Source organism: Coregonus lavaretus, assembly GCF_964263955.1.
Source record: "Coregonus lavaretus genome assembly, contig: HAP1_SCAFFOLD_457, whole genome shotgun sequence".
NCBI classification, from domain to species: Eukaryota; Metazoa; Chordata; class Actinopteri; order Salmoniformes; family Salmonidae; genus Coregonus; species Coregonus lavaretus.
Genome location: NW_028165183.1, coordinates 1 through 14178, shown reverse-complemented (window position 1 = coordinate 14178; position 14178 = coordinate 1).

The following is a 14178-nucleotide window of genomic DNA, read 5'->3' as shown; positions in this document are numbered from 1 at the left end:
GATTTTTAATAAAGAACTGTACAAATGATACATTTGTGACATCAATATTTAAATGTAATTTGTTTTTATCAATACAATAATATGAGATCTAGGCTCTGGGCAAAAGAAGTGCACTATATAGTGAATAGGGTGCCATTTGGGACGTGACCTAACTTTAACCAAACACTGCAGCATGAGGCTAGAATTTATGTTAAATATACAGGACAGGAACATTCCATTCCAGCTAACCAATGGATATACAGGATAGGAACATTCCATTCCAGCTAACCAATGGATATACAGGATAGGAACATTCCATTCCAGCTAACCAATACAGCGTTTTGCAACTAAACCCATTGTAATACACATCTAAATCTATTACTACAAAATCTGAGGACAGTAATATGTATACACACATAAAGGTACCCAAAAGCATGCATTTCTTTCCCCCTTCTGATAACCAGGTGGCGAATCGCATCTCTGCATGTCTGGCAGACATATCAGTGTGGATGTCAGATCACCACCTCAAGCTGAACCTCGGCAAGACGGAGCTGCTCTTCCTCCTGGGGAAGGACTGCCCGCTCCATGATCTCGCCATCACGGTTGACAACTCCGTTGTGTCCTTCTCCCAGAGTGCAAAGAACCTTGGCGTGACCCTGGACAACACCCTGTCGTTCTCCGCTAACATCAAAGCGGTGACCCGATCCTGTAGGTTCATTCTCTACAACATTTGCAGAGTACAACCCTACCTTACACAGGAAGCGGCACAGGTCCTAATCCAGGCACTTGTCATCTCCCGTCTGGATTACTGCAACTCGCTGTTGGCTGGGCTCCCTGCCTGTGCCATTAAACCCCTACAACTCATCCAGAACGCTGCAGCCCGTCTGGTGTTCAACCTTCCCAAGTTCTCTCACGTCACCCCGCTCCTCCGCACACTCCACTGGCTTCCAGTTGAAGCTCGCATCTGCTACAAGACCATGGTACTTGCCTACGGAGCTGTGAGGGGAACGGCACCTCCTTACCTTCAGGCTCTGATCAGTCCCTACACCCAAACGAGGGCATTGCGTTCTTCCACCTCTGGCCTGCTGGTCCCCCTACCTCTGCGGAAGCACAGGTCCCGCTCAGCCCAGTCAAAGCTATTCGCTGCTCTGGCACCCCAATGGTGGAACAAGCTCCCTCACGACGCCAGGACAGCGGAGTCACTTACCACCTTCCGGAGACACTTGAAACCCTACCTCTTTAAGGAATACCTGGGATAGTATAAAAGTAATCCTTCTACCCCCCCCCCCCCCCCCTACCCCACCCCCACAAAAAAAAGAAACGTATTAAAAAATAATAATAATATGAAATAGAAAAATAATAATACAAATGAAATAAAAAAAGAAAAGGATATCCTCAAAAATTTAAAACAAAATTTAAAAAAATATATACAAAATAAAATTGTAAAGTGGTTGTCCCACTGGCTATCATAAGGTGAATGCACCAATTTGTAAGTCACTCTGGATAAGAGCGTCTGCTAAATGACATAAATGTAAAATGTTAAAAAAATTAAAAAATGTGAAAAATTGGTGGATATAGCGTTTTGGATATAAACTCATCATATGTCTATGGTTTTACTGTCCAGAGGGAGGGCTGTGTATTCAAATAAACTCATCATATGTCTATGGTTCTACTGTCCAGAGGGAGGGCTGTGTATTCAAATAAACTCATCATATGTCTATGGTTCTACTGTCCAGAGGGAGGGCTGTATATTCATTTTGGTCTCTCATTTATATGATATATGTTGAAGCTATGTTATAAAAGCTAACTGTTAACGAGGTCAAAGGTTATTCGGTCAAAGGGAGCGTTGTACAGTATGCACTAGGCCAACCTTACTTAAATCTACAATACTGTGGCATGCAACGTTAAACAAAAAAGCAGAAAGGTTTGATTTACACTGAATACATTTCTTTTTTGTGTTTATACTTGACTTCAATGTTCACTACAACTGTTGGCCTTAATAAGATAATTAGATTTGTGACATGAAAGATACTAGAGCATGGTTACGGTAGGCTATAAAAACTCAGGCTACTGTAGGTGAAGGAGACACTGCATAATTGTTAGGGTTCTAGGAATCATTACAGTACATTTTATAGATTTGGACTCTATCTTCAAGACACCCCATTGGGGCTGGCTACTATAGCATTATTAGTTTCTCATGGCTTTGAGAGGCCAAAAGACATACTCAATGAGGGCATATAAGTAAATAAATACATGACATCTATCCACATAGAAAAGGTTATCCAAGGCCATCAGATCTGAGTCTTAATAGCTGTATTTGAATTCAGCATTAACTATTGCTTCACACGCTTGTATATTTACATATTATCACATTGATCACCAACTTCCTAACTGATAGGTCTCAGCAGGTACGAGTTGGCAACACACTCTCTGAGGTGCGCACTACTTCAGTTGGAACCCCACAGGGCAGTGTTGTTTCACCAGTACTATATATATATTGTATACAGACAGCTGCCGGAGCTGGTTCCCAGGGCGCCACATGATCAAATATGCTGACGACACTGCTTTGGTCAGTCTTCTCAAAAGGGATGAGACGGAGCACGGACCGGCTCTGAATGATTGTACTGTCTGGTGTGAGTCATCCCATCTAAAATTAAATACATCATAAAACAAAGGATATGGTGACTGACTTTCAAAGGAACAACATCCTGCTGTCGTTCCCCTCCCTGCTAAAACAGCCTGCTGTCGTTCCCCTCCCTGCTAAAACAGCCTGCTGTCGTTCCCCTCCCTGCTGGATACCATATGACTGACTCAGCCATCCTGACTGGATACCATATGACTGACTCAGCCATCCTGACTGGATCCCATATGACTGACTCAACCATCCTGACTGGATTCCATATGACTGACTCAGCCATCCTGACTGGATCCTATATGACTGACTCAGCCATCCTGACTGGATCCCATATGACTGACTCAGCCATCCTGACTGGATCCCATATGACTGACTCAGCCATCCTGACTGGATCCTATATGACTGACTCAGCCATCCTGACTGGATCCCATATGACTGACTCAGCCATCCTGACTGGATCCCATATGACTGACTCAGCCATCCTGACTGGATCCTATATGACTGACTCAGCCATCCTGACTGGATCCCATATGACTGACTCAGCCATCCTGACTGGATACCATATGACTGACTCAGCCATCCTGACTGGATCCCATATGACTGACTCAGCCATCCTGACTGGATCCTATATGACTGACTCAGCCATCCTGACTGGATCCCACATGACTGACTCAGCCATCCTGACTGGATCCTATATGACTGACTCAGCCATCCTGACTGGATCCTATATGACTGACTCAGCCATCCTGACTGGATCCCATATGACTGACTCAGCCATCCTGACTGGATCCTATATGACTGACTCAGCCATCCTGACTGGATCCCATATGACTGACTCAACCATCCTGACTGGATCCTATATGACTGACTCAGCCATCCTGACTGGATCCTATATGACTGACTCAGCCATCCTGACTGGATCCCATATGACTGACTCAGCCATCCTGACTGGATCCTATATGACTGACTCAGCCATCCTGACTGGATCCCATATGACTGACTCAACCATCCTGACTGGATACCATATGACTGACTCAGTCATCCTGACTGGATCCCATATGACTGACTCAGCCATCCTGACTGGATCCCATATGACTGACTCAGCCATCCTGACTGGATCCCATATGACTGACTCAGCCATCCTGCCTGCTTATCTGCCCTGAATCAGGTTTACAAGCATAGAAGAACCCATTGTGTTTTAACAGGAATTAACTGTACACAGAATCGCCCCACGGTTTCCCCACTTTGATGGTGTTGCATCCCAAATGGCACCCTATTCCTTGAATAGTGCACTACTTTTGACCAGGGCCTTTGGCCCATAGTAGGGAATAGAGTGCTATTTGGGACGCAGACATGGTGTTTCTGTGGGGGAACCCTGGGTGGTCAACCACAAACCTCTGGTAGAGCAGCAGATGGAGTTTACCAACGTCCCCCATCATACTGACGCACTGGCTGTGTGCAACACAAGGGAGTTATCAAATCATTACATTCTGGTGATTACATCTAATTATGTAGATAGGTTCTGGTGATTACTTCTAATTATGTCATTAAGTTCTGGTGAATAGATGTAATTCTGTTATTAATTGCTGGCGAATAGATGTAATGATGTAATCAGGGGTGAAGTGGAGTCTGAAGAAGGGTAGGAAGGAACACTATAGTGGACACTTTGATTCTGGAGCACCAGGCCAGATCAGCCTGACCACCCGAAACACTGTGAGGGAGAAGTCAATGGGATTTACCATGGCTGCCCCCAGGGCAGTGGTGGCTGGAAGGAATCAAAACGCTTTGCTTATACGCCACAATGGCAGGTCAATTTGTGACGCCACAATGGCAGGTCAATTTGTGACTCCACAGTGGCAGGTCAATTAGTGTGGTTATATATCAGTACTAGCAGACAGGGCTGCTCCCTACAGGATGACAAATGACAGTCAAGACACTGACATGATGGATCGACCCTGAAAAACAGGATTTATATAATGTACAGTATATTGGTAGTGAGATAGCAGTTTCCCTTTTCCCATTGGGTAAACCACTTGGGATTGTTTCCCTTTTCCCATTGGGTAAACCACTTGGGATAGTTTCCCTTTTCCCATTTGGTAAACCACTTGGGATAGTTTTCAAAATATATCCGATTGCCCCAGCCCGGATCATTGGGGTTTGCCAGCAATCAGCTGCTCTGTTGATTGAAAAGAATATCACATTTATAAAGAAAACATTATGTCATAACACTGAGGAAAATACCCAGCATCAGAGGCTGATCGGACCCAGACCTGGATTCAAAGACTAGTTGATATCATTTCACATACTTTATCTGGGCTTGATTGAGCTGGCCTGGCACAATGGAACTAATGGAATAGTCACAAAACTGCAAACCTCACCCATCTGGCACTCCAGGCAAACTAAAGCAAACGTTACAAGCATTTGAAAGATTTCAAATAGTACTTGAACCCTGCAGGTCTCGTCTGGACGGTCTACCACCACCTGTATTTACTTATTACAGCCAATACTGGGCATTGGAGATCATTGTGCCAGAAGTCAAATGAATGAACATTGTAATTAATTCCGTGTTTGACTGTTGATGAATGGGTGGAGGTCAGGAAGTCAATGCACACCATCTTGTGAGCTGTTTCATTCATGTGCTGCTGCCAACATTATGTCTGGAAGAACATGGCCATGGAACAAGAGTATGTCAAAGATTATTCATTGAATGTATTCACAATGATGTCCAAGGGTCTAAATGATTGTCCAATGAATTATAGATAGTAGTAATAGATATATTACAGGATACCACACCAGAGTTTAACCAATTATTGACCTTTATTATTGACCTTGCTTCAACCTTTACGTATTGTTCTATAATCTCTGTGTGTAGCCAATTGGGGGAAATGTTGTTTTTAATGTTGTGGACAATACCAAGGAGAGCGCATTTAAAACACTGTAAACACTGCAGACGTTGCCTAGTGTCTTTCTCTGTCTACTCAATTAGGAACAGTTTTCCTATACACTGTAATTCTCATGTTGGGTGGGGTTATCAGGGTTCAATATAAACTGTGTGTTGGGTGGGGTTATCAGGGTTCAATATAAACTGTGTGTTGGGTGGGGTTATCAGGGTTCACTACAAACTGTGTGTTGGGTGGGGTTATCAGGGTTCACTACAAATAGAAAACAAAGATGCCTTGATTGCATATGTCTTCCCACCCCAGATTTAGGGTTAGGGTTAGGGTGGAAGCACCTTTACAGCTGTAAATAATTTTGAATAAGATTTGCACAACTCCTAGGGCAACATGTATCCATAGTTTTTTGTCAAAATGTCTCAAGCTCAGTAAATTAGGTTGGGATCATTGATGGAAAGCAATATTCAAACCTTGTCTCTCATTTTCAAGAAGATTTAAGTCAGGACTGAGACTGGACCCCTCAGGAACACTTAACACCGCTTGGAAAGCCATTCTGGCGTGTCTTTGGCATTAAAATGTGTGTAATTGTCCGGCTGAAAAATAAAACTATTATAAAAATAAATAAATAAATACTTTGAAAATGTGGAGTAGGTTCTGTAAAAAAATAGAACACACACAATTGAATCCCTTTTCAGATATAATTGTAGCTCTTTCCTGCAGTCAAATGACCTACTGGCCTCATGGGTGGAATGTTATTAATATTATTCATTATTTCATTATTAATAAATATTATTTAAATTTTAAAAAAGAACATCCGGTGTTTCTATGTCAAATGGTTTTGTGATATTTCAGTCTTCTGTGATGTATATAAAGTGTAATATTGGGATGCAAACTCAAAATGTAATACATTTCAACTCTATATCTGACATGGTACAGGTGTCTTTAAAAAAAAAAAGCCCATAACCATGTGTGTGAGGTATATACTTTTGTTTCAAAGTAGATTTGTTTAAGACTACCAAGAAATACTCTGTGTGACCCTGATTTAGCCCACTGCAGTACAAGGTTAAGGCGGCAAAATGTGAAGACTGTGCAGGGGGTGTGTAGACTTTCACTAGCGATGTAGAAGATGGTGGAGTGGACTTCAATTAATGAACTTAATCTTTGAGATTTCTTTTCCCAAGCGTGTCATGCATTATTTAATTTATCACAAGGGACTAAGAAATAAATATATTTCTACTCAAAATGGCTGTGGAAACTGGCGGAATGACTGGTAGAAAAGAGAAACGCCAATGCAGGAAGGACATATTTAAGCTTGAGTTCCCTTAAAACAAACAATGAATAAATAAATAAAAAGCAATGGGATTTCCTCTTCCCTAAACAAGATCTTGTTCAAAAAGTCCTTAGTGTCCAATATTGATGATAGAGTAGTTCTCAGGCAGACAGGCTACAGTATTCAGACCATCCTGACGAAAAGGAAAATGAAATCTTCTCTGGAAAGGATTGTGTGTTTTCCAGGCATTGGTGACAGCAGCTATAAGATGACAAGGCAAGGCTTCAACCATATCTGAAACATGTCTCTGTACTTTTCAAGTCTGAAAGTAACTTCCCATTCATCCATTTGGTACCGTTTTGATTGAGGATGCAACGCAGGCCCTTCTTACATGGCTGTGCTCTGGTGATTTACTGGTGCCCAGGGACACTGCGATTCCGCTCGGCTCCAGATGCTTTACAAACAAGGGGACTTCCTGCGATTCTGGAGGCTGCGTCTCAAATGCCACTCTATTCTCTACATAGTGCACTTTATAAGGAATAGGGTGCCATTTGGGACGCAGCCTGACTGGGGCTCCCTGCACATGTCAAGCAAAGCACTCCCCTTCAGTCAGCACTCAGCCCCACTTCCAGCCCTGAAAACTACCTTGTTGTTTGCAGGGTGGGAGGGCTTGGAGGGCCCTGGTTTTATAACGTTATCGTGGTTTTATAGTGTTATCCTGGTTTTATAGTGTTATCCTGGTTTTATAGTGTTATCATGGTTTTATAGTGTTATCCTGGTTGTATAGTGTTATCCTGGTTTTATAGTGTTATCCTGGTTTTATAGTGTTATCCTGGTTTTATAGTGTTATCCTGGTTTTGTAGTGTTATCGTGGTTTTATAGTGTTATCCTGGTTTTATAGTGTTATCCTGGTTTTATAGTGTTATTGTGGTTTTATAGTGTTATCCTGGTTTTATAGTGTTATTGTGGTTTTATAGTGTTATCCAGGTTTTATAGTGTTATCCTGGTTTTATAGTGTTATCCTGGTTTTATAGTGTTAGCCAGGTTTTATAGTGTTATCCTGGTTTTATAGTGTTATCATGGTTTTACAGTGTTATCGTGGTTTTATAGTGTTATCCTGGTTTTATAGTGTTATCCTGGTTTTATAGTGTTATCCTGGTTTTACAGTGTTATCATGTTTCGCAGCAGGACAATACTGCCTGGCTGCTCCCAATAGTACTGCTGAGATGATCTTGTCACCGAACAACATCTGGTATAGTGTTTATGCTGTACATCCGACATGAAAAGCCATGCCAAGCCCCTCGAAACAGTTAATTGCCTCAGACCACAGTGATTTAAGACTACTTTGAGCCTTTTAAGAGATATGTTTTAAATCATTGTTCAAAACATAAGGAAATGAACATGCTGAAAGTGCTGTGTTGAATTGACTTTGATTCATGAACCCTCTGGATAACCTGGAAAACATTTAACAAACTATGATATACTGTACATCTACAGTATCTCCCAATGTCAAAAATAAGTTTTGCTCCTCTAAATCCAGCTATAGCCATTCATTCATTACCAGTAGTTTAGTGTCTTAGACTCCTTAGTGCCTCAGAGATACTGTAGAGAACAGAACACCTCTCATTGGAGTTCCCCTCACATCCTCACATCCTTTACATCTGAAGTCTATAGACGAAGCTGGACACTGAAGTACTTTCTCAGATGCTTTGTGTGTCTGTGTGCTACTGGCCTGGCGTTATTTATGTCATTCTCTGTTCATTTAGGAGTGTTGGGGGATGCACAGCTGTATCAGCCTCACCCTGAAACTAAACTGTTCTTCCATCTACGTAAGTAGTCATTCCAATAGGTTTAACATGGCTGTAGTGCCCTCTCAGCCTGCCTGGATGGATGGAAGGACAATGGATGGATGGATCCTCATGGCGTTCGTTCTGGGTTGTTAAATACAGACGTTAAGGCATTTTTTCTTATTCAAAACAGGCTACAGCAGTTGCCATCACAACCACCGCATCACAGATGGACAGCATCCGACCTCCCATGACTGACTTTAATTCTCCAGCAAACTTAAGCAATGTCCTTAAATACTTATTTACATAGAGAATAAAGCGACCATATCAAAGGTCTTGATGAATGTCTTTTTAGACTGGTCTCTGTAAACACAGGCATTAATGGAAGGACTAACAGTGACTGATTGTCTTTCTGGCAGAGGGAAAGTAGAAACAGATGTAGACTTACAGATGGAACATCTCATTGGAATGAACGGACAGTCAAGATGAGATATCCGGCAGGGTTTCAGGCATTTGCAGAGAGAGATACAAGTAACTAATGCTAATGTACGCTCTTTATTTCATCTGGGATGTGGTTGCTTTAGATTGAGACAGAGTAGGAGTTAGTACAGGTTTGCTAACCGGTAATGCTAATTTGTTTTACATTTTAATAATTTAGCAGACGCTCTTATCCAGAGCGACTTACAGTTAGTGAGTGCATACATTTTTTTTTTTTCATACTGGCCCCCCGTGGGAAACGAACCCACAACCCTGGCGTTGCAAGTGCCATGCTTTACCAGCTGAGCTACACGGGACCTAATGCAGCACTCTTTCTCTGTGTCAGGAGAGTAGCATTCATGAAGCATTGTAGAACTGCAGGGTTGTGTGGGGAGAGTAGCATTCATAAAACACATGGTAGACCTGCAGGGTTATATTTGGAATGGCTGATTACCTGACCAACAGGAGTTTGCATTAGAAAACTGAACAAACGCGTTAAAACCAACAGTTGGAAAACAAATACTTTATACAGATTGTAAGTGGTTGCGCAATGTTTCCCAGATTTTATTCTAATTCCAGATTTACTTTAATCCATTTTGTTGAAATCCTTTCCAAATAGAGCTCAGTCACTATGACCAAACTGTCACGGTCGTTTACGGACGAGACGGACCAAGGCGCAGCGGGATATGCATTCATGTTTATTGACGACTAAACACACGACAAAACAACAAACGAAACGTGACGTCCAAGGTAGACAAATAACATACCTCACACGGAACAAGATCCCACAACTAACTCGTGCCAAAAGGCTGCCTAAGTATGGTCCCCAATCAGAGACAACGAGCTACAGCTGCCTCTGATTGGGAACCACCCCGGCCAACATAGATCTACACATCATAGATTCTATAACAATGACAAACCCAACACAGAAAATACACACCCTGACTCAACAAATACAAGTCCCTTGAGTCAGGGCGTGACAGTACCCCCCCCAAAGGTGCGTACTCCGACCGCGCCACATAAACCTAACAGGGTAGGGGTCGGGTGGGCATTCCGCCTCGGAGGCGGATCCGGCTCCGGGTGTGACCACCACTTACTCTCCACCTGCCCGTTGCGCCCCTGGTCTGGTCTGGACCTTGGCGCGCTGCTTCCTCTCTCCTTCCTCCCACGAAGTACCACGCCCTGTCTGGACCCTGGTGTGGGAGACCCCGAACCTGGAGAGGGGCTGACGTCTGGGTCTGGACTGGAACCGCTGACTGGAGCTGGACCCGACGACGGTGGATCGAACTGCTCTGGCTCCGGGGTGGAGCCGCTGACCGGAACTGGATCAGGCACCGGTGGAGCGGACTGCTCTGGCTCCGGAGTGGAGCCGCTGACCGGAGCTGGACTGGACCCCGGTGGAGCGGATTGCTCTGGCTCCAGAGTGGAGCAGCTGACCGGTGCCGGACCAGGCACCGGTGGAACAGGCACGGGCCGTGCCGGACTGGACACACGCACCACTGGCTTGGTGCGGGGAGCAGGAACGGGCCGGACTGGGCTGACGACGCGCACCCCTGGCTTGGTGCGGGGAGCAGGAACGGGCCGGACTGGGCTGACGACGCGCACCACTGGCTTGGTGCGGGGAGCAGGAACGGGCCGTACCGGACTGGCGACGCGCACCACTGGCCTGGTGCGGGGAGCAGGAACGGGCCGGACTGGGCTGACGACGCGCACCACTCGCTTGGTGCGGGGAGCAGGAACGGGCCGTACCGGACTTGCGACGCGCACCACTGGCCTGGTGCGGGGAGCAGGAACAGGCCGTACCGGACTGGCGACGCGCACCACTGGCCTGGTGCGGGGAGCAGGAACGGGCCGGACTGGGCTGACGACGCGCACCACTGGCTTGGTGCGGGGAGTAGGAACGGGCCGTACCGGACTTGCGACGCGCACCACTGGCCTGGTGCGGGGAGCAGGAACAGGCCGGGCCGGGCTGGCGACACGCACCACTGGCTTGGTGCGAGGGGCAGGAACAGGCCGGACCGGGCTGGCGATGCGCACCACTGGCTTGATGCGAGGAGCAGGAACGGGCCGAACCATACTGGGAACACCCACCACTGGCTTAGTGCGGGAATCAGGAACGGGCCGGACCGGACTGGCGACATGCACCACTCGATTGGTGCGAAGAGCGGGACTGGGTTCCTTCATTAACCCCCGCTCCTTCTGCTGCCTAACCAGCTCCTCTCGCCGTTCCTCTACACTTTCCTTCTGCTCCCTCTGAACTAATGGCCCCCTTAATCTGGCGGCCTCCTCTGCTAAACGGCTGAACCGCTCTATCGCGGCCTCCTGCTGCCTCGTCGTCCACTGCGTGAGCCCCCCCCTAAAATAATTTTGGGCTTGTCTCTCCCCCGTGATCATGGCCTCCATCCCTCTTGCCAGACTCTCGCTCATCTCCTCCCAAGTCCATCCTCTCTCCTCGTCACGCTGCTTGATCCAGGATTGGTGAGATCTTCTATCATGATCGTTTACGGACGAGACGGACCAAGGCGCAGCGGGATATGCATTCATGTTTATTGACGACTAAACACACGACAAAACAACAAACGAAACGTGATGTCCAAGGTAGACAAATAACATACCTCACACGGAACAAGATCCCACAACTAACTCGTGCCAAAAGGCTGCCTAAGTATGGTCCCCAATCAGAGACAACGAGCTACAGCTGCCTCTGATTGGGAACCACCCCGGCCAACATAGATCTACACATCATAGATTCTATAACAATGACAAACCCAACACAGAAAATACACACCCTGACTCAACAAATACAAGTCCCTTGAGTCAGGGCGTGACACAAACATACTACTCAATCCATTTGTATTGGCGTGTTCCAAGGTATTGAAAAGTTGATAGCCCTTCAGTTTATACAGAAGGCTATGACATCATAGAGGCAGACGTGCTAGCTAACACCCCCAGCTACATAATTGATATTTCCCTCCCTGATCTGACTGTACTCGTTGAAGTTCATCTGAGGAGTATTTCTGTCTGTGGGGAAAAACTCATTCTGATTGGCTGGGCTCATTCTGATTGGCTGGGCCTGGCTACCATGAATAAAACATATAACAGAAGCTAACTCTGCTAAGAGTACTATTCGATTATTGATCGATTGACTATGACTTTTCAAAATCACCCAGCAGTGCTATTTGCAGAGTTAGCTCCAGGTAAATGTTGCAATTCTTCAGCCATTCCTGAACCTGCGACCAAAAACAAGCTACACGTGGACAGTACCGAAACAAATGATCTAAAGATTCTGTCTCTTCGGTTTTCATACTTGCCTTTTTAATCAGAGGCTGATCCATTTTTAGACACGGCGGCTGTCGGGCTGACGTTTTGTTGTTGTTTTTCAATATAATCAATTATATATGATAACTTCAATGTCATTTCTGTGATCTGATGTTACAGAATTAGGTACAAAGTCAGCACAATGCAAATGATTCCTGAGAATAGGCCTTGTGATGTTTTCCTGTATCCATGACCCACCAAACAGCACACCAAAAGGTTGTGTAGACTAGAGTGTCAGTCATGTGAGCTTCCAGAAATATCCCAGCTAAACAAAATGTGAGACTTTTCTGTCCTCCTCCCCCCTCCCCCCCTCCCTCCTCCTCCTCCTCCTCCCTTCCTCCTCCCCTCCTCCCCTCCTCCCCTCCCCCCTGCTCCTCCCTCCTCCTCCTCCTCCTCCTCCTCCTCCTCCCTTCCTCCCCCCTCCCCTCCACCTCCTCCCCCCCTCCTCCCCTCCTCCCCTACCCACCTGCTTCTCCCTCCTCCTCCTCCTCCTCCTCCTCCCTTCCTCCCCCCTCCCCTCCGCCTCCTCCCCCCCTCCTCCCCTCCTTCCTGCTCCTCCCTCCTCCTCCCTTCCTCCCCCTCCCCTCCGCCTCCTCCCTTCCCTTCCCCCCCACCCCTCCCCCCTGCTCCTCCCCTCCTCCCTCCTCCCTACCTCCCCCCCTCCCTCCCCTCCTCCACCTCCTCCTCCTCCCTTCCTCCCCTCCTCCTCCCCCCTTCCTCCCCCCCTCCTCCACCTCCTCCTTCTTCTTCCTCTACCATTAGAGGGAGTCCATGGCATCAGCTGAGCGGTGCTAACAGAGGTCCATTCAGGTTGCTGTGGCTAGTTTGCTCAGCGTTCCCATAACAGGCACACCCATTCACTAACAGCTGTTTATAGTTTATATGCCCCACCTCCACTACCACCTGAGTGAACCAGCCAGGGATGCATCCCAAATGGCACCCTATTCCCTATATAGTGCACTACTTTTGACCCCTGCTCAAAATTAGTGCACTATATAGGGAATAGGGTGCCATTGGGATGTATCCCAAGACAGAAGCCAGAAGTCTAACATTGGAACCAATGACATGAATTAGTATCGCTGTCTCATGCAGTATACCTTCATAATCCTCCTCCTCAGCCCAGCCAACATTCACGCTCATTAACATGTCCTAATTTTTTTTTTTATAGATATTAGCTAGCTCCAGATGTGAAAGTAAAATGTTTAATAAAGTGAGTAATTAAATAACAGTTGCTGAGACTATGAGTAATCAGACCACCAGGTGTTAAACAAGTGAGTTCAGCTGTAAACTGAGTTGATGTCACAGACTTCTTCTGTTGCAGTCCTGTGGCTCTGACAAAAACCAGCGCAAATATATACCATGCTTCAGTACTTCCAAAGGGTCAATATCTGACTTTAAATACAACATTGTAAATACAGTAGTTTGTCTAAAACATCAAAGAAATGAGACCACCATAAGCTGAGCTATGGAGGAGAACCTAAGGGGATATTATGTAATTGCTGTAATGGCTGCTGCTTGTAAGAGCTGAAGGCTTGTGGCTGGAGGCTGTTAGACCTGATGCTGAGACCCACACTTCAGTGAGAATGAAAGGGCCTCAGTGTGGGCTCTCTTCTCTCTCTCTCTCTCTCTCTCTCTCTCTCTCCTCTCTCTCTCTCTCTCTCTCTCTCTCTCTCTCTCTCCTCTCTCTCTCCCTCCTCTCCTCTCCTTCTCCTTCTCTCTCTCTCTCTCTCTCTCTCTCTATCCTCTCTCTCCACTCCTCCCATCTCCTCACTCTCTCCTCTCTCAGACTCTCTCCTCCTCCCTCCCCTCCTCCCTCTC